Here is a 19,516-nt window from a genome sequence, read left to right as displayed (position 1 = left end):
AGACTTCCCTTTCTTTCAGGTCATCACAGTGCATTAAGTAGAGCTCCCTGTGCTATACAACATGTTCTCATTAGTTATCTACCTTACACATAATAACGATAGTGTATATGTGTCAATATCAGTCTCTGAATACCTCCCACTCCCTATCTTCTCCCCTTGGTATCCATACATTTGTTCTCTACGTCTGTGTCTCTATTTCTGCTTTGAAAATAGGATCATCTAGGATGGACCTAGAGAAGGTCATACAGAGTGAAGTAAGTCAGAAAGAAAAAAAACTATTAACACATAAATGTGGATTCTAGAAAAATGGTACAGATGATTTGATTCACATCTTAATCTTCACCCTGATGATCTTGCCACACAGATGGCTATAGCTAATTCCTGCCCTACCCCCAGAGGCGAAAAAAAAAGAAACATCAAAGGAAAGGAAGAATTTTTCTCCTAGGCTAACAGCAGAGCAAAACTAACACACACTGCTGAGACTCTAAAACAGGAAGGTTCCCTCCTTTGGGAATAGCCCAAAACCCCTCTATCACACGAAAGAACAACCAACAACCAGATGGTGCAATCCCAAAAGAAAGAAATGCAATGGAAGCAAGTCATGCAGACACACTTTGAAATGCTTTCTCAAGTGAGAAAGGACCCCAACTTGATCTGAATTTACAGGTTAATATTATACATGACCTTGCCCCACAGCAGTTCTTGCCTAGTCAGCTAGAAGGAAGGTGTGCCGCTCATTTTGGAAAGAGCTCCTACCTATTTAGTGACCTGACATGAGAAATCTTCATTGCATTTCTGTGGATCATGTTTTATTAGATGCTTACTTGTTTTGATGATTGGCCTCTTCCATTTCCTCTTTTCCTAAGTACCTGTCAGATACTTAAGAAAAAAAAAAAAAGTGAATAAGCTTGACATAGAAAAAAGACATTAAAAAAAAAAACAACTAAACTAAAATCCTTCAAGTTAAATAGGCCACTCTGCAATATAGGAAGTTGCATAACAAGTAAAATTCCTTGAGAAAAAAGAGAAGCATGCATGCAGGATTTAATTGCCAGAGTCTAATTAGTTTTTGACTAGTGCTATAAAACTGAGAGAGAAGCAAAGATAAATATTTCAGCTACTTTCCCTATGTACTGTGAATAAAAGAATGGAAATGATTCTCAAAATTGAATGTTATGAAGTCATTTGCAAAGTATATTAAGTCAGTTCTTCTATGTAATGAAGTGTCCTTTACAGTTTAAGAGACTTTCCAGAGCTGACATTTCTCTCATAAAGAACATGGATCTTGTGGCTTCATTATGACTTCTTGAAACAATCTGAACTCTAGACCTTTTCATCTGCCAGCTGAGGACACATCCACAGACTAACTGGTGTTTAATAGCAGTGCAGGGCACCAAGGCTCAAAATTATTTCAACTCTCATGACCTAAATCTCTGGCCAGGCGACATGTTGAAAGCTTCCTTGCTAACACCTCATTTATTTTTTCTCTCCACACTCACTGAGAGAGTTGCACACTGTGCTGACTTTTTTAAAAAAATCAGATTGCGTGGTGGAAGGTCACTGAGAAATGAATGTCATTATGAAACAATTCAATGCATCACTTCCTTTCCCTTGATCAGTTTGATTCCCTTCACTGGAGGGCTGATAACTTCCCCCAAAGTGGTCTCCTGTGCATGATTACCTTGAGGCAATCTAGATGATGCTACATTAGGGAGGTAAGAAAGAGCAAATATGAAAACAGACATTACTATGTATAAGTTTGCAAATGAGTCAGTGAGGCTCCCTTTGCCACCTTCACTGAGAAGCAAATATGTTGATTTCATTTTGAGTTACAGATTGTTGCTCCTACCTTAGGTTGGTGGCTGATAAATCCATCCAACACAAGATTTCATTTTATATAATAGTTACTTTTTTAATGGCTCTTTAAATATATCAGTTTGTAGGGTTTATCCCCATCTGTTTGCACAGCAAAAGAGCATATTTTCTCTTCTAATTCAAGAACATCCGTGGTGTATTTTATTCTGGAATGATGTTTGCTTTATAATGAGAGTGTTTTCTTTCATTATGTATTTATATATTTATAATTTCTTGACATCATCTTTTTTCCAGTGCATAATTCATTATTTTCATCTGAAGAAGAAAATGTAAGCTAGAAGAACCTGCAATCAGGCTTTGAGCTCCTCAAGAGGAAAGAACTTAGTTCCTAACACAGGAATCAGAAAAATCTGAGTAAATTATTTATCAAATTAGTAAATTAATTAGTATAATACAATACTTATAATATACATGAATATATACAGGATTTTCACCAAGTGAATCCACTCTACTTAGGAATTAATTATGTAAATTAACTATTGATAGCAACTGACTCAAGATTAAGCTTCATATATTAGGAAATATGGGATGCAATTTAGTGCAATCAAACACTATTTTTCGCAAATATTTTAAGGAAATTCAGAAAAAATTGAAAAAAGAAAATATGACATAGTTTCTAGTAATGGAAATGTATATAATCCTGGCATTTACCACCTAATATATTTATAATTCCACTTCTATAATTTCATGTCTAAGCTACTGTAGATGATTACAAAAATTGTCATCAACTAAGTGGAAATATTACATATTAACATTATTCACTTGTTCATGCTACAATATTTGTTCTTTAAATTGTATAAAATTGATTAAACTGTATTCAAGCGAATTATATTAAACTGCCTACAATCTTGCCTATGATTCTTGGGTTCTGTGATTTTTTTTTTTCACCCAAAACAGATTCTATCATTAAACAAAGAACTATTTAGAGTCTAGAAACACATCTCATTTATCTAGGTATTCTCTTCATCTTGCACCTAAATTTTTTATGGAATGAGAAACAGTAAAATATCCATTAATTTCTGAGAATTGACAAAAATACTCTGGGCTTTTTATATAAACATAAAATTAGAAGATTTGTCCACAATTTGTAAACACGAACTCCATATATTATTATTCATCAGTTTATCCAGAGAAGCATGAGGATTTTTTGACTGCCATCATTTAATTGCTTGTAGAAAACATTTGATAAAATTGTTTGTGGATCAGTGGGAAGAATCCTGGTTGAAAGCTGAGAGACTTTGGCTTTCTCATGATCTTAGCCACTTCATTTCTTTGGCCCCTGTTTCCTCATGTGGAGAATGATAGATTGAACTAGGTCCATACTGTCAATATTTTTAATAAATGGTAGCCTTTGTTCAAACAAAACCTTCCCTGGAATTTACATGTGCAAACAAGGTAGCTGAGATGCTCCTACTGGAAAGGGGTGAGAGTTCCTCATCCTTCCTAGGTTACCTCTCATTTACCATCTGTCTTTCTCCTACCCTAACCTCCTGCGGTAGCTCCTTAGGGGGTTGGGCATCCCATGAACAAAATACTAGACCAGGTCATTGAATCACTAAAGTCTTCTCTTTTTAGTTCAAAAACTGTGACTTTAGCGTTCAGTACTAATGCTGGGCTAGGATATATCTATATAATTGCAAGAGTGAATATAGCAGACAACATAGCTATTATCCATACCATTGCTTTCTAAACCAAGTAGATAATTAAGGTGTAAATGAGAATAAAGTGGTCAACTTCAGATCCATTTTATCAATTCTTGTGATTCGTCAGGAATGACCAAATAACTTGTCACTTTTACTTTTCAAACACTGACTAAAACTGGCCAAGTCACTGATCTGAGATTACCTATTGCAATCAGAAGTGGAGGCTGAAGTCCTCACCAAGAAAATAAGAGATAGATACTAATTCATTAGAAATTAATAAGTAAAAACTGTCATAGTGCCAAGGTCCAAGGTGACAAGAGAGAGAATCAGAAAGATCATTTAACTTTAGGAGGATCAAGGGTTGAAATAGAAAAGTAAATTGGGAAATCAAACTTCAGGGTCATAGAAAAAAGAGCAAAGTAAATAAACCAGAAATAAAAGAATCAGAAATAGTATGTGAGTTATTCCAAAGTCATGAGCTAGCACTTATGAGTGCTAAGCAAGCTGGGAATGTGAATAGGCTGGGTCTAAAGAGCCAGGAATGATAGGCACAGTATAATTTTTTTCTGTGTGTAGCTAAAATTATTATCAAGGAATTTGAAAGGTCTAAATTTTTCCCTTTCCCTGTTACCACTGATGATTAAGAATTCAGTCAGTTCAGTTCAGTTCATTCACTCAGTCGTGTCCTGGTCACTTTGTGACCCCCCATGAATCGCAGCACGCCAGGCCTCCCTGTCCATCACAAACTCCTGGAGTTTATTCAGACTAATGTCCATTGAGTCGGTGATGCCATCCAGCCATCTCATCCTCTGTCGTCCCCTTCTCCTCCTGCCCCCAATCCCTCCCAGCATCAGGGTCTTTTCCAATGAGTCTATTCTTTGCATGAGGTGGCCGAAGTATTGGAGTTTCAGCTTCAGCATCAGTCCTTCCAATGAACACCCAGGACTGATCTCCTTTAGGATGGACTGGTTGGATCTCCTTACAGTCCAAGGGACTCTCATGAGTCCTCTCCAAAACCTCTCCAAAAGCATCAATTTTTCAGCACTCAGCTTTCTTCACAGTTCAGTTCTCACATCCAGCACTATTTAAATATGCCAACTCATAGTTCGGCAAAAAAAGAGAAAACAATGACTTAAACAAGGCTTACCAATGGAGAAGGGGACCATAAAAAACAGCTTTATTTTTTTAAAAAGATCTTTAAAAGCAAAAATACTCATAATTTTCTTAAAATACTGTCTCTAAGATCCAGAGAGTTATTAAAAGAATGGCTTAGTCCTGATCCTGGGTTATGAAATCTCACATCTCAATACCCTGAACTTTTGTGCTGTATTCAAACCTAACCTCTTCCTCTTTTGCTACTCTGCAAAGTGCACACAGGGCTTCACCACCTTCAAACACCTCTGTTCAGACAGAAATTTAACAAGCTCTGTCAAAAATGCATATTTCAGACTGAATTGCTTATTTTCCCCTCTCAAGTTAAAATGATGTATTAGAGATTCAAAAGAAATAAAAGTAGATTGCACAAAATATAGCTCATTTCCCCAGAAGGTAAATGTTAAAGGCTCATTTTTTTAGCAGGTCAGATGACTCCTTTCATGATATATATGTGCCTTTGCAAAAGCCTTTAATCTCTGCAAGTCCTGATTTTCTTGGCTGAAAAATGGAAAATCAAAATTAAAGTAGTAAAATCCCAGCTTCAATAAGGAGTGGAGATTTCTGGCTTAATTTGTTATTACGTTAGCTTGATAATTGCCTCTCCCCAGTTCCCGCTAGGCTTACACCCATACATAGATAGTCTGTTATGATGTCCAAGTGCAAACATCTACAAACAACCTCTGAAGACATTCCTTTTAAAATAAAACCAATGTCAATTGAGAAAAAGATTAATGTGTGTATATGTGTGTGTGAGTCTGTATGTGTGTATATTCTTCCTTTCTTAGCTTTATAAAACAAAGCACTCCAACATTCCTGAAAGAAAAGTGGGGAAACATCTACTACTGTCTTCATAGATCAGAAATCCAAGGTCTGCATTAGTGATACTCAACCCTGGTCACACATTAGAAGCCCCTGAAGATGGCTTGAGGTAGGTAGAATTCTGAAGATGCACCCCAAATACATGTGCATGCATGCACATACACATGCACGCACACACACACACGAACCATTCCTATAACCTAGTCATCTGATCAAACACTAATATCAGCATGGTTGCAAAACAGTTTTTTTAGGTTAAATTAAGGCTAGTTACTTATCAACTGATTTTAAAAATAAACTATCCTGGAGAATCCAGGTATTCCCATGTCATTACATGGGCTCCGAAAAGCAGTTAAGGAAGGCAGAAGAGTCAGAGGTATACTGCAGAGAAGAAGTCAGGGCAGATGAGGTGGAAATGATCAGAAAGAACTTAAGCACCAAAAGGACTCAACACATCTTACTGACTGTGAGGACAGAGGCCAAGAACAAAGGCATGCAGGAGGCCCCTAGACATTGAGCAGGTTACCCAGCCACAGCCAGCAGAGAAAAAGGGTTCTCAGTTCCACAGCTGCATGGAAATGAGTTCTGCCAACAAAGTGAATCAGCCCAGAAGAGCTCTCCCCAGGACCTCCACAAAGAACGCAGCCCTGCCCACAACTTCACAGGGCCTTGCAGACGTGAAGCAGGGGAACCAGCTGAGTCCACTGGGCTTCTGACCTACAGAATGATGAAATAACAAATCAGTGTTTCCGTAAGCCATGATGTGTGTGGTAATTTGTTATGGTAGTGATAAAAACACTAATATATGGTTTCACTCTTAAAAAACTTAAGAGGATAAGGCCAGGCACCAATGTTTCTCAAAAGTTTTCTAGGTCACTATTAATCAAACCGTAATATGTATGGGAATTCTAGTCATTTTGTGAAAGTGCAGGGCCCAGAGTACTATTATTTCCTGAACCTCATCAGTCTACATTAATTTCAAGATTGCAAATTGGAGAAAATTTTAGAGTAATATTTTGCATCCTCCCTGTGATACAAGAAAACATAACATCTACCAAAAAGAAGAGTAAATTATAAGGGCACAAAGACACATCAAATTAAAAGGTTATAGGGTGACTTTTGAGGGGAATAGTGACTAGAAAAGAGCATGAAGAGTATTGATGTTGATCTGGAGACTGGTGGTGTTCTGAATCTTGCACTTGGAGCTGGTTTCACAGGTGTGCATAAGGATGTAAAAATTCACCAGGATGTAGTTTTGATCCACATACTTCTCTGTATATACATTTCAGTTCAATAACATTTAAAAGGACAAAAATCACTGATGAATCAGTAGAAGAAAAAAGGAAATAGGAAGAGATAAAAAGATGGCTCAGTATGAAAATTTCAGTAAAACTAAGTCTACAGGCAGCACAAATAAAGCCTGAAAATGAAACACTGAATGGATAAGTTGGTATTCAGAAATCTAATAAGTCATGTGAAGTAGTTAATTTGTAGCATTCTTAGAATACCAAAAGCACACGAGTTTATAAAATATTTTAGAGGAAAGATGATATTAATAATGGAGAATAAAGATTCAACCAAAAATCCTAGTTTCTCCCAGAGAGGAAATCTGAACAATTGAGGCATAAGTGGAAAGAACTGTCCAGAATTTGAAAATACATTTGTTTTTGCTGTTTTTAGAAAGCTACCTTAGCTTTAGTCCAAAGATAATTGAAAAGATAGGTCAAACAGAACACATTCAAGGATGAAAATGAAATACATGATTAAAATTTTAAAACAGGCAAGCATTTAAGAGAAATATAGTCCCACAAGAATAGGAATGTATGTCGACTATCCTGCAGCATGTTTCCAGGGACAAGAAAAGAACCTGGCATGTACAAATTGCTCAATAAATATCTGTAGAATAAATAAACAGAAAAAAGAAAAACACACTTAAAAAACTGCTTATCATAAAAAGGAAAGAAAACTGCAAATTTCTCCTCAGTAAAATAAATGTAGAAGAAAATAAAATTATATGTACTCACATTTGAGGAAGAAAAGAACTTTTTTTGGCAAGGAATTTCATATGCAATTAAGGTTCCCTTCATAGCAAAAGACAATAGAGACACTTTCAGCTATAGAAGGACTCAGGAGATAGATCCCTTATCAGTACTTCTTAAAAGAAAACCTTGAATGTGTATCCCAGCTTACTGAAAAATGAGCAATGTACGAGTTCAAGATTATCAGTCTGTTTAAAAAAAAGACAGTGAGGGGCACTCAAACATGTCAAACATAGAGCTAAAACTAACTATAGTTTAATACAGGATGATAAAGTAAATATATTGGGTAGCTCTGGGGGCTCAGGTGTAAAGAATCGTCTTGCCAAGGCAGGAGACACAGGTTTGATCCCCGGGTTGGGAAGATCCCCTGGAGAAGGAAATGGCAATCCACTCCAGTATTCTTGCCTGGGAGATCCCAGGGACAGAGGAGCGTGGCGGGTGATAGTCCATGGGGTTGCAAAGAGTTGGATACAACTTAGCGACTAACAACAGAAGTAAAAATACAGGGATTTCTTAAAATAAAAGGTAATATAAGAATAACATCCCACCCATCATCTGAGTTCCACTTATAGAAACATACATAAAAAGTGAGGCAAGGCAATCATGGTAGGGCAATGAGAGAGAATAAGAAGGAACTAAAATGAAATCAATTCCTCATTTTCATTATGGAATATTTTAAAATGTATCATTTAATCCTGCAGTTTGATTATTATAGAAATATGAAAATTTGTAATACACAAAGGGTTTCCTTCTTTCAGAATTATAAAACGGAGCTTTCAGTTGAAGTTACAGAGGAAAGTAAAACAAATGAAACACAACCTGTATATAAAAAAAAACGATAAAGAAGGATATAAGTATATAGCGTTTGAAAAGGTGAGACAATTAAGACCAAAATATCAGATATAATAATAATTGTGAGTAGGCTGAGCCACCCCCATAAAAGAGAATTTTTCACAGTGGGTAAAAGCAAAATCAAACCATATGCCTCTTATAAAACAATGCATAAGAATTAATGTGAGAAAAAAAGAGGAAATGATAAGATATTTTTCAATAAAACAGACATAAAATGGAGAAGGGATATTAATTTATGAAATATACTAATCAAGGCAAACATGAATATTTAGACATATAAAATGCCAGAAAAATACTAGCAAGTTTTTTAATTTAGAAACTCAAGAACATGTTGACAAAAAACAATTATACAAAACATTAAGTTAAAAATAAAGTAAAATAAGTTTCAGTTAACTTTGTACAATGAAAATTAAACTCTGGCCTATGAAAAATTAAGGATTCCTTATGACCTGGTTCCTAAAGCAAACCTCCCACTTGAGGCTGATGAATCATCTGAAGGTGTTGTCACTACCACACCAGGCTTTGATATTCTATTACCTGTAACTTTCTTCAATGCATATTAATTTGAAGGAAGGCTAATTTGCTCCTCTTTTTTAGTCACTGGATATTCATTCCAGTTCTGGTCCAGCATCTATAGCTAAGTTACTTTGCTTAGAACAGGTTCACTCAGCCCAGCCGTTCTTCCCCTGTGACCTGTGCACTGAACTTCCAGCACGTCTCAAGCCCGAGTCTGCCTGTGTTATGATAAAGATGCCAGAGGTTGCAGTTGTATATTTTTCCAAGGCAGATTTTGAGAGATGAGAAGAGCCAGCACAAAGGTAAGTCTAAAGAGTTCCCAGAAAGAGAGTATGATTGACAACAAAACACTAAAATTGCCAAAGATAAATTTACTTATAACAAAAAAATCTACTTTACATTGAATAAGCCATGACTCCTACCTTTAAGGAACTTGCAGAGAGGAAACAAAAAAGCTTAACCTTATCACTCAAAGTTTATAAAATATTCTTATGTGCATGATCTCATCTTTCACAATAATCTTGCCAGGGAGGTCAATAACTCTTGTTTCCATCTTATAGATGAGAAATCTGAGGCTCATAGTGGCTGAGTGACTGACAGTGATGTGACAGCTAAGTGGCTGAGTCAAGAACTTGAACCAGGTCTTCCCTATTGATCTTTTTGTAAGAGGGGAAAAAATTTCCTCTACCACTTTGGGTTCTCCAGGTAAATGTCAAGTTAGACTGACAAAAAACAGATAAATAAGAGAAACAGTTTATTAACATGTGCATCTTGCAGACACATGGGAGCATTTAGTGATGAGTGACTCAAAGGGTTGTTAGAGCCTGGGCTTATATAGTACCTTAGCAAAAGAAGCGATTTCAAGAAAAGTCAAAAGACAAAGGATCTTGAGGTGGCAAACTGTGGAAAGAAATATACTGGGAAACCAGTGGTAGGTGAGAACTAGTTTTAGCAAAGCCTGTTAGGTAGATTACTCTGGTGCTGTCTCTGGGCTGTTAAGAGTCTGGCTTGTCTTCAGTGAGTAACTTCTGTCCCTTCTGGTAGAGAGGGGAGTGGAGAAACCTTTACAAATGCATGCACTGCTTTTAGGCAAATAAAGGGAGGTCAGAGAGCTGTTCTTGTATCTGCTTCTTCTCAATTACTTTCAGCTCAGTATAATCTTTATGTCAACATAGTATGTCCTGGGATGACATACTCTGCTACCCTTCACTTTCACACTACCTCTAAAATGTACCTCAGGTATACTGGTTGCCTCTTTAGTTCCTCCTTAGCTTGCAAATCAACATTTGGAGGAAATCCAGTGGGTTTATTACAAACTATTGCTATAGCAGTAATAGGTCACAGACTTCTAGTTTTGTGACAGCTCAAGTCAATGGTGGGCACAATACCATGAAATAATTCCTCCAATCTCTTAATAGAGAGTCTTGCCTTGAACGTTGGGGACCACAAGGAATCCCATGAAGATTTGGCCCAGATTAGGATCAGTCTGCCAGCCTCTGGAGCAGCAGAACAAATGGTTCTACCCTGCCTCAGCTTTGGCTGGAAGGACTGACTCAGCCTGGTCTCTGTCTAGTAGCGAGACAGAAATATTAATTCATGTCCCATCACTGGCTCAATTCCCTGTCCTGAGTGTGTCAGCAGGAGCTGGGTAATGTGAAGACTGATGTTCTGAACACATTTGGATTCTGAGTAATTCTTAATTTTTTCAAATTAGGAACATTATTAGAAATTTTAAATAATTATGTGTATTGGTGATTGAGTCCCAGTGATTCAGCAGTTTTTAAGAATGTGGAAATGACAGATCTCTTGGAGATCTGAATCCCAATTAGGATCAGTGAATTCTCTTAAGCACTGACTCATTTGTAAGTATTACCCAAAGTAGAAACTGTTTAATTAGGAGTCTGAAGTTCTAGAAAGGAGAGAAAGACTTGAAAGAAATGAGCTTCAGCCAGGTTTTTTAACCTAACCAACAAATTCACTGTGTAAAGCACCTGGGAGAATAATTAACTGGCTTTAATCTTTCTTTTTGGATTTCTGATACCTGAATACATCTTACATAGTTACTTTTTTTTTTTTCATTTTTAAGCTTTCTCCTTTTAGAGTTCTTCAAAATAATAAAGTTGTTCAACTTTTACTTAAAGGCCAGTGAACCTTTTGAAAGAGATATACATTATTAAATTCTTTGTTTTTACCCCTAAGTAAAACAAATTGCCTTATTAATAAACATTTTTGATCACAGACATGTGGACATCCCACATATACAAAGCAAATGTACATATATTTACCAACAAATATACAATCCAGTGAGAGAAGACGGACACATGGGAACAATCCTGCTGTTCCATTAAGGCAGTTTCCATTGAAAAGGACAGAGCAATTCTTCCACGCTACCAGTGACAAGCATATGGAGTCAAAATAATTTTGTGAAGTTTCTCTTCCCTCTATTCTCCATTACTGCACTGAGATCAGACAACAGGCTTTGTTTTGAGCCCCACACTTTAGGGAAACCTAAGGTTGCAATGGACAGCAACAGACATGCACCAACATACAATGCTACTCTTGTAACCAACTCTGCTCAGACCCCAGGGAAGCGCTCCTCTACATCTCCTCCCCATGTCCTCAAAACAAAAAGCTTTTGAACCTGAACTCCATGAGTGAGTTCTGTGCTGCAGACACAGGGGACAGACACTGCTTTGGAGTACCAGGAAGAACTGAGTGGTGGAGGCACTCAGGTAAAAGGGAAGATAAATTCATCCTTCCTCTCAGAGAGCTTGAATGCACCAGATGATGAAGAATCAGCTTCCAACTAGTAACAAATGTCCATTTTTCAGCCTCTCTCATTGCTCCAAATCATGTTTCTGAAATTACTGACAGGTCACCATGACATTTGCAACAGGTGCACACAGTGGGTGAAAAACATTTTACAATATTAGACAAGGTACGCTGTTCTAATTTTGCATATGCATATGGAGATACTGATTTTTTTATCTTGGAAAATAGAATTGCCAGTAGTTTCATTTTTATAAAAGTTTTTTTACAAGATTAAACCCTTGTAAAGGGTTAAGATCTTTACGATTAAGCTCACTGGGGGATCTTCCCAACTGAGGGATCGAACCCAGATCTCCCTCATTGCAGGTGGATTCTTTACCACCTGAGCCACAGGGAAGCCCTAAATTTTGCTATTAAATTCTAAAACTCAAATATTAAAATTGTTTTGACTTAAAATTATAACATATATTAAATATGATTTATACTTTGAGTTTAGACATTTTAAATATTTTTTGTAAAGAACTGTTCTGAAAACGTAAAAATTCTTTGACGTTTTCACTTTCTTGCATTTGATTTAATTTACATTTTAAAGAAAATATATTCACATTCTATACACTTTGAATGAAACTATGCTATTTTCTAGTCTTTCAGGTCAATGTAAATTAATACATCAAATCATAGATGAAATACAAAATATACTGGGCTAATAAAAGAAAAGCTATTATAAAGAAAACTTTAAAACCGCAAAATAATAATTTGTTGAACTTTAGAAAAGCTGAATACAGTGAAAATTAAGACTTCTTATAAATAAACCACTTCAAGCAGGGTCTTTATTTTTATCTAAAAATTATAGGTCAAAATGAACAAAAAGTTATTCTCATCAAATACAAAGTGTGAATAGATCAAATGATTTCTTCAATAAGTAAATATTCCAATTGTTGATCAGAATAGTGGGAATAAAAAATCATTGCTCCTATCAAATGCCCAACTCAGAAGCAAGAAATGGAATTCTGGCCTGCCCAATAAAACAAATTACATTTATAAAACTTAAAAAGTTGGCAAAAATACAAAACTGGGGAGCTTTGAGCTTCCCTGGTTGCTTAGATGGTAAAGAATCTGCCTGCAATGCAGGAGACGCATGTTTGATCCACGTGCGGAAGATTCCCTGTAGAAGGAAATGGCAACCCATTCCAGTATTCCTGACTGGAGAATCCCATGGACAGAGGAGGCTGGCAGGCTACAGTCCATGGGGAACTTAACTATATTTATTAGAAAATTACCCTAGAAAATTACCATCATGTCCTTTTGACAGTGGAATACTTTCTAGAAAAACACAATTTGCTTCAAATCATTCATTATTACTGTTCATTTGATGAGCATAGCTGAAAACTTTGCTTGACACCACAATTTTTTTCAAATGTGCACAGAGGTGATAAAAATCTACCCTTTCTATTGTAAGGGCAAACATCAAAGTATTTTACTGTTACTTTTACATGTTTCACAACCAATCTTCCAAGATCAGTTTTGACTAAGGTAATATATATGACTGAAAGCATTTAGGTTCTTGATAATACACAGACACACAACACAAAATACAAAACATCATTTATACCCACAAAAGCAAATGTGCTGTTATTAGAACAGAAACTATTTGGATAAAGACCCAACAGTAAATAGTTTTAAATAAAAATAAGTAAATGCTAATACAGAACACTGGAATGGTGTTTTGTGCAACACTTATTTTGTGGCCCTATTAGCAGGATATTACAAAAAATAGTGAAACATTTCTAGATTTTAGAAGTCATTTCAAACATTCATATACTAGAATGGTTAAATATGCAAAAAAAGGTTTTAAAATACTGTAATAAATGTCACTACCTATGATGGACTTTGCTGTTGTTTAGTCAATAAGTCGTGTAACTCTTTGTGACCCCATGGACTACAGCACTCCAGGCTCATCTCTCCTTCACTATCTGCCAGAGTTGCTCAAATTCATGTCCACTGAGTTGGTGATGCTATCTAACCATTTCATCCTCTGCCACCCACTTCTCCATTTGCTTTCAATCTTTCCCAGCATAAGGGTCTTTTTCAATGAGTCTGCTCTTCGCATCAGGTAGCCAAAATATTGGAGTTTCAGCTTCAGCATCAGTCCTTCCAATGAATATTCAGGGTTGATTTCCTTTAGGACTGACTGGTTTGATCTCCCAGTCCAAGTGACTCTCAAGAGTCTTCTCCAGTACCACGATTCGAAAACATCAATTCTTCAGTGCTCAAGCTTTTTTATGGTCCAACTCTCACATTCATATATGACTACTGGAAAAACCATAGCTTTGTCTATATGGACTTTTGTCTGCAAAGTGATGTCTCTGCTTTTTAATATGCTGCCTAGGTTTGTCATAGCTTTTCATCCAAGGAGCAAATATTTTTAATGACATGGCTGTGGTCACCATCCACAGTGATATTAGATCCCAAGAAAAGAAAATCTGTCACTGCTTCTACTTTTTTTTTCAATTTGCATGAAGTAATGGGACCAGATGCAATGATCTTAGTTTTTTATAATGCTGTTGACCTTCAAGCCAGCTTTTTCACTTTCTTCTTTCACCTTCATCAAGGGGCTCTTTAGTCCTTCTTTGCTTTCTGCCATTAGGGTAGTATCATCTGTACATCTGGGGTTATTGATGTTTCTCCTGGCAATCTTGAATCCAGCTTAAGCTTCACCCAGCCTGGCATTTCACATGATGTACTCTGCACAGAAGTTAAATAAGCAGAGTGACAATATACAGCATAGACCTAGATTTCTGTGAAGTTGAATGCTTTGCCTTGGAAACAAACTGAGATCACTCTTTCTCTTGAGGTTTCACAGGTTCAAGGACTGCATTTCAGACTCTTTTGTTGACTCTGAGGGCTACTCCACTTCTTCTAAAGGATTCTTGTCCACATTAGTAGGTATAATGGCCATCTGATTAAATTTACCCATTCCCATCCATTTGAGTTCACTGATTCCTAAGATGTTGATGTTCAATCTTGCTATCTCCTATTTGATCATATCCAGTTTACCTTGATTCATGGACCTAACATTCTAGGTTCCTGTGCAATATTGTTCTTTACAGCATCAAACTTTACTTTCACCACCAGACACATCTAAAACTGAGGGTTGTTTCTGCTTTAGCCCAGCCAGTTCATTCATTCTGGAGCTATCAGTAATGCCCTCTGCTTTTCCCCAGTAGCATACTGGACATCTTCCAACCTGGGGAGCTCATCTTCCAGCCTCATATCTTTTTGCCTTTTCATACTGTTCATGAGGTTTTCCAGCCAAGAATACTGGAGTGGCTTGCCATTTCCACCAGCCATGGACCACATTTTGTCAGAACGCTTGACCATGACCTGTCTGTCTTGGGTCACAGCATGGCTCATAATTTTATTGAGATACACAAGCCCCTTTGCCACAACAAGGCTGTGATCCATGAAGGGGCAGAATTGACTCCTTAGCAAATATTCTTAACTTTATCATTGCATATAGATGGAATTGGTTCATTCTTTTTCTTTTCTAGCCTGGCTTTGTGAATTATAAAGTTAAGATATATACCTTTAAGATTTATCATTCAGCAAGAAAATAACAAGCCATTATCAGTAGTTTAATCTTATAATTGAACTATTTATGGTAATTTTAAAATGTATTTTATGGAGTTAAAAATCAGCATATAGAATTTGATAGTATATTTATCACACCTAGGTAAAAACCTGAATATTTCAATCCTCTATTTTAAAAACTGTCTTATCAATTCACAAGAAATTTATAAAAATAACCTTTAAACATATGAATAAATGTTCACTCATGAGAAATGCAAATTAAAACTACATTGAGATGACATCTCTCACCTGTCACATTGGTAAAAAAATTTAAAAAAATAGCATCCTCTTTTGCAGGGTTGTGGGGACATAGGCACTTTCACATATTGCTGATGGAAAGAAAATTGGTACAATTCTTCTGGGATGTCATTTTACAACATCTAAAGTAATTAAATTCATGTTTACATTTTGACCCAGTGACCCAACTTCCAGGAATTTTTCCTGAAGATACATCTCCAATAATATGAAAATATGTAATACAGATGCTTGTTTTAACTGTGATTGAAAATATTGGAAACATCCTAAATGCCCACTCTTAAGTTGTTGAATAAGCTATGGTATAATACATCCACACAATGGACACTTTTTTATTTAAAAGGAATGAGGAAGATATTTATGAACTAATGGAGAGTGATTTCAGGATATTGTTAAGCACAGCACCATGTCAGGCAGATGTTTGTGGTTTAAAGCTTTTAAAAAATGCATTTGTTATAATTTGTTAGTAAATACTCCTTTTTATAACTAATTTTGTCTTCATAATTATGTTTTCTTTTTCTTAAACAAAACGTCTCCTGATTTCTATAAACTTTTGGCCATACAAAACCAGCATTTTCTTCAGACTTGTGGCCTATGGGAGGTAAATAAAACATGTTATTGTCTTTTACGTGATTTTCCTGATAGGTATTTTACCAAAAATTACTCCAAAGTATTTTTCTAAAGCAGCAGTTCTCAAACCTACCTAGGCACCCCAATCAGCTGTAGACCTTTAGAAGAGAGATTAGTGAGCAACACACAACTCTGTGTGCAGTCCAGGACCCTGTAGCTGATTCTGAGACACTCCGATTTGGGAGGCTCCACTGAGCACATGTTTGCAAAATAAAGAATAAAATTATTTTTGCTCTATAGTTCTTGTCTAGTAGTTTGTGATAATTATCAATAATTTTTAAATCAGAGCTTAACTAATTGGGCAAAGTGTCTCTCCTGAAATTGAGAGCTTTTAAGAACAAAGTTTTAAGCAAGATTTTAAGCAATCTCCAGAAGATGGTGAAGGACAGGGAAGTCTGGCCTGCTGCAGTCCATGAAGTCACAAAGAGTCAGACTGAGGGACTGAACAACACTAACAAGAACAAAATAAACAGTAATGATGATGTTTCATGCAGCAGTTTAGTAAAATAATACCTGGACTGAAAGCCAGTCCTCAGGAACTGATTCCTGCTTCTGATACATCCCTGGTTTGTGAGTTGGTAAGGTTGTTAATGTCTGTATCTGGTTTCTCTTTTTTAAAATGTGTACAGTTTGGTCTTTTTTACATAGCACTGAGGATCAGGGAAGATAAATGATATAAAGTTTTCTTAAACACAAGTAGGTATTATAATTATGAACATAATTCTCATTATGCATTGAAAGCCTGTATCTATCATATTTTTAAAATTTTTAATTGTATATTTAGCTGTACCCTTTTATATATTAATACTGTCTATCATATATCTATCTCTTTCCATTCATTCATCTATCCCACCATCTTCCTTGTGAATTAAAACAAAGGATGATGTTTGGTTACTTAGGAAAACTATGTTTGCCTGTATTAATGCCAATGTCAGCATCAGGCAACTCACAGAGGATTTGAGATAGAGTCATATACTGAACATCTAAGGCAATACAGAAATAACGCTCCTTGTGATGAAAAGGAGCTCCACACTTATTTAAAAGGCAGATGAACAATTATGTTCCATATGATCTAATAAAAACATTTACGTCTGTTAAACATATATCTTTCATAAATTCTGGCAGAACCAAAAACAATTCACAAACAGTTATATTAGTATATAATTGCCTTATTTTCTGATGCATATTGTGTGCTATTATTTCAGAAAACATTCCAGGCAAAATCATATTTATCTAGATAAATACATCCTGTATATTTTCAATACAGTGAGAGAAGTCACCACAATAATTTAAAAACCCCATATGGTTGAGAAAAATGCCAAAGGGGAAATTAATTTTGATTTTGGTGGTGTGTTTCCTGAGCTGGAACCGAATCCTGAATTGCTGGTGGCATTCACACCTCTTCATTGCTGCCGTTAGCAATTCTTTATCTACTTCTGGAGTCTATAAAAGCTTACTGTATCAGAGAGATGCCAAATTCATATATAACTCCTGATACTGCACTATGAAAATGATTCATTAATAAGCAGACCTCTCTGAACTGTGGAGTCCAAATCAATTCATAGAAGACATTTCTCAATCTTTTCTCTTTTCAGATTCTCTTATTTTGAATATATTCAAAGTAAAATCATAGCTATTGTAATTTTATAGCATGTTTCAAGATGAGAACATGGTGTTAATTTACTTTCCATATAATCATATTCTATATTCTGATCTTCAGGAGGCTTTCACATTTTTTTTTTCTTTTGATTGAGAGCAACTATAAGAAATGCAACTAAAAGCAAAAGCAACTAGTTTATGTCCTCACATAGTACACATGCCACCCTCCTTTGCTACAAACATGTACAGATACAGAAACAAATATTTGAAATAATACATTGACTTATTATTACAATTTTTACTTGTTCTATTTTCTCCTATTGTGTGTCTTTGTAAAATACTGGTCACTCAACTAAATTGACTTAATATTCCACCAAACTGCAGCTAGAAAAAATTGCCTCATTGGTGCTTCTCAAAACTACTTGGAGTTCTGAGTTTGGCAACAGTACACTAAAACTTCAACAATCAGAGATTAGCATGGTGCCTAGGCAAGGATGACACACAGATTTGTAAAGAATTCCACATTTTTTAAAAAGTCATTTTGGGAAGTGTCCAATCATGGATGGATGGATAAGCAAAATGTTACACACACAAACAATAGAATATTATTCCGCCTTTAACAGGAAGAAAATGCTGGCTCATACGACAACATGAAGGAATGTGGGAAACATTATGCTAAAAAGAATAAGCCAGTCACAAAAGAACAAATACTGTATGATTCTACCTGTATAAAATAACTAGAGTAACCAAATTGATAGTGGCCGGAAATAGAATAATGGCTGCCCAGGGGCTGGGAGAAGAGCAGATGAAGGTATAGGTTTTCAGTTCTGCAGGATGAGAAGAGTTCTAGAGATGGATGGTAAAATGGTTGCATCAAAATGTGAGTGTGCTTAATACCACTAAATTTTATATTTAAAAATGGTTAAAATGGTAAATTTTATGTGTATTTTACCACAGTTACAAAAAAGTCACTAGAAAAAACAAACTTTACAGATATACTTCAGATTTTTTGACTCAGAGGTGAGACCCTGTATCTGGGAATTTTTAAGAGCTATCTGGGTAAATTTGGTGGAAATCACGGCTTTAGGATATAACTATGACTTTCCCTCCCAACACCTACATTCTTTTGCCATTTCTCTGAAAGAAACAAAAAGTATGTGGTGAGATCCTGCAGATCCTAACTCACTCTGGATCAGGATACTTTTTAAAAAGATTAAAATCTTTTCATGTGGGAAACTAGTTTTAGAGTGTGTGATTATAGATACGATTTAGAGAATGTGATTACAGTTCCCTTTTCATCATAGGGGACTGGAATGCAAAAGTAGTAACTCAAGAAACACCTGGAGTAACAGGCAAATTTGGCCATGGAGTACGGAATGAAGCAGGTCAAAGGCTAATAGAGTTGTGCCAGGAGAACACACTGGTCATAGCAAACACCCTCTTCCAACAACACAAGAGAAGACTGCACATGGACATCACCAGATGGTCAATACCGAAATCAGATTGATTATATTCTTTGCAGCCAAAGATGGAGAAGGTCTATACAGTCAGCAAAAGCATGACCGAGGGCTGACGGTGGCTCAGATAATGACCTCCTTATTGCCAAATTCAGACTTAAATTAAAAAGTAGGAAAAGCCACTAGACCATTCAGGTATCAGTTAAGTTCAGTACAGTGGCTCAGTCATGTCTGACTCTTTGCAACCCCATGGACTGCAGCACGCCAGGCCTTCCTG

The 19,516-nt window shown here is 36.1% G+C and overlaps 1 non-coding gene across 1 annotated transcript; it reads left to right on the top strand.

Annotated features, from left to right (window-relative positions):
* The first annotated feature begins 18,208 nt into the window (after positions 1-18,208).
* Positions 18,209-18,311, top strand: LOC122676239. Its single transcript, XR_006335514.1, has one exon. It is a non-coding gene; the product is annotated as a U6 spliceosomal RNA (small nuclear RNA).
* Positions 18,312-19,516: the final 1,205 nt, after the last annotated feature.

The sequence above is a fragment of the Cervus elaphus genome, chromosome 19 (assembly GCF_910594005.1).
Source record: "Cervus elaphus chromosome 19, mCerEla1.1, whole genome shotgun sequence".
Taxonomy (NCBI): domain Eukaryota; kingdom Metazoa; phylum Chordata; class Mammalia; order Artiodactyla; family Cervidae; genus Cervus; species Cervus elaphus.
The sequence above is the reverse complement of the archived record's forward strand: the minus strand, read 5'-3'. Positions and strand labels throughout refer to the sequence as shown.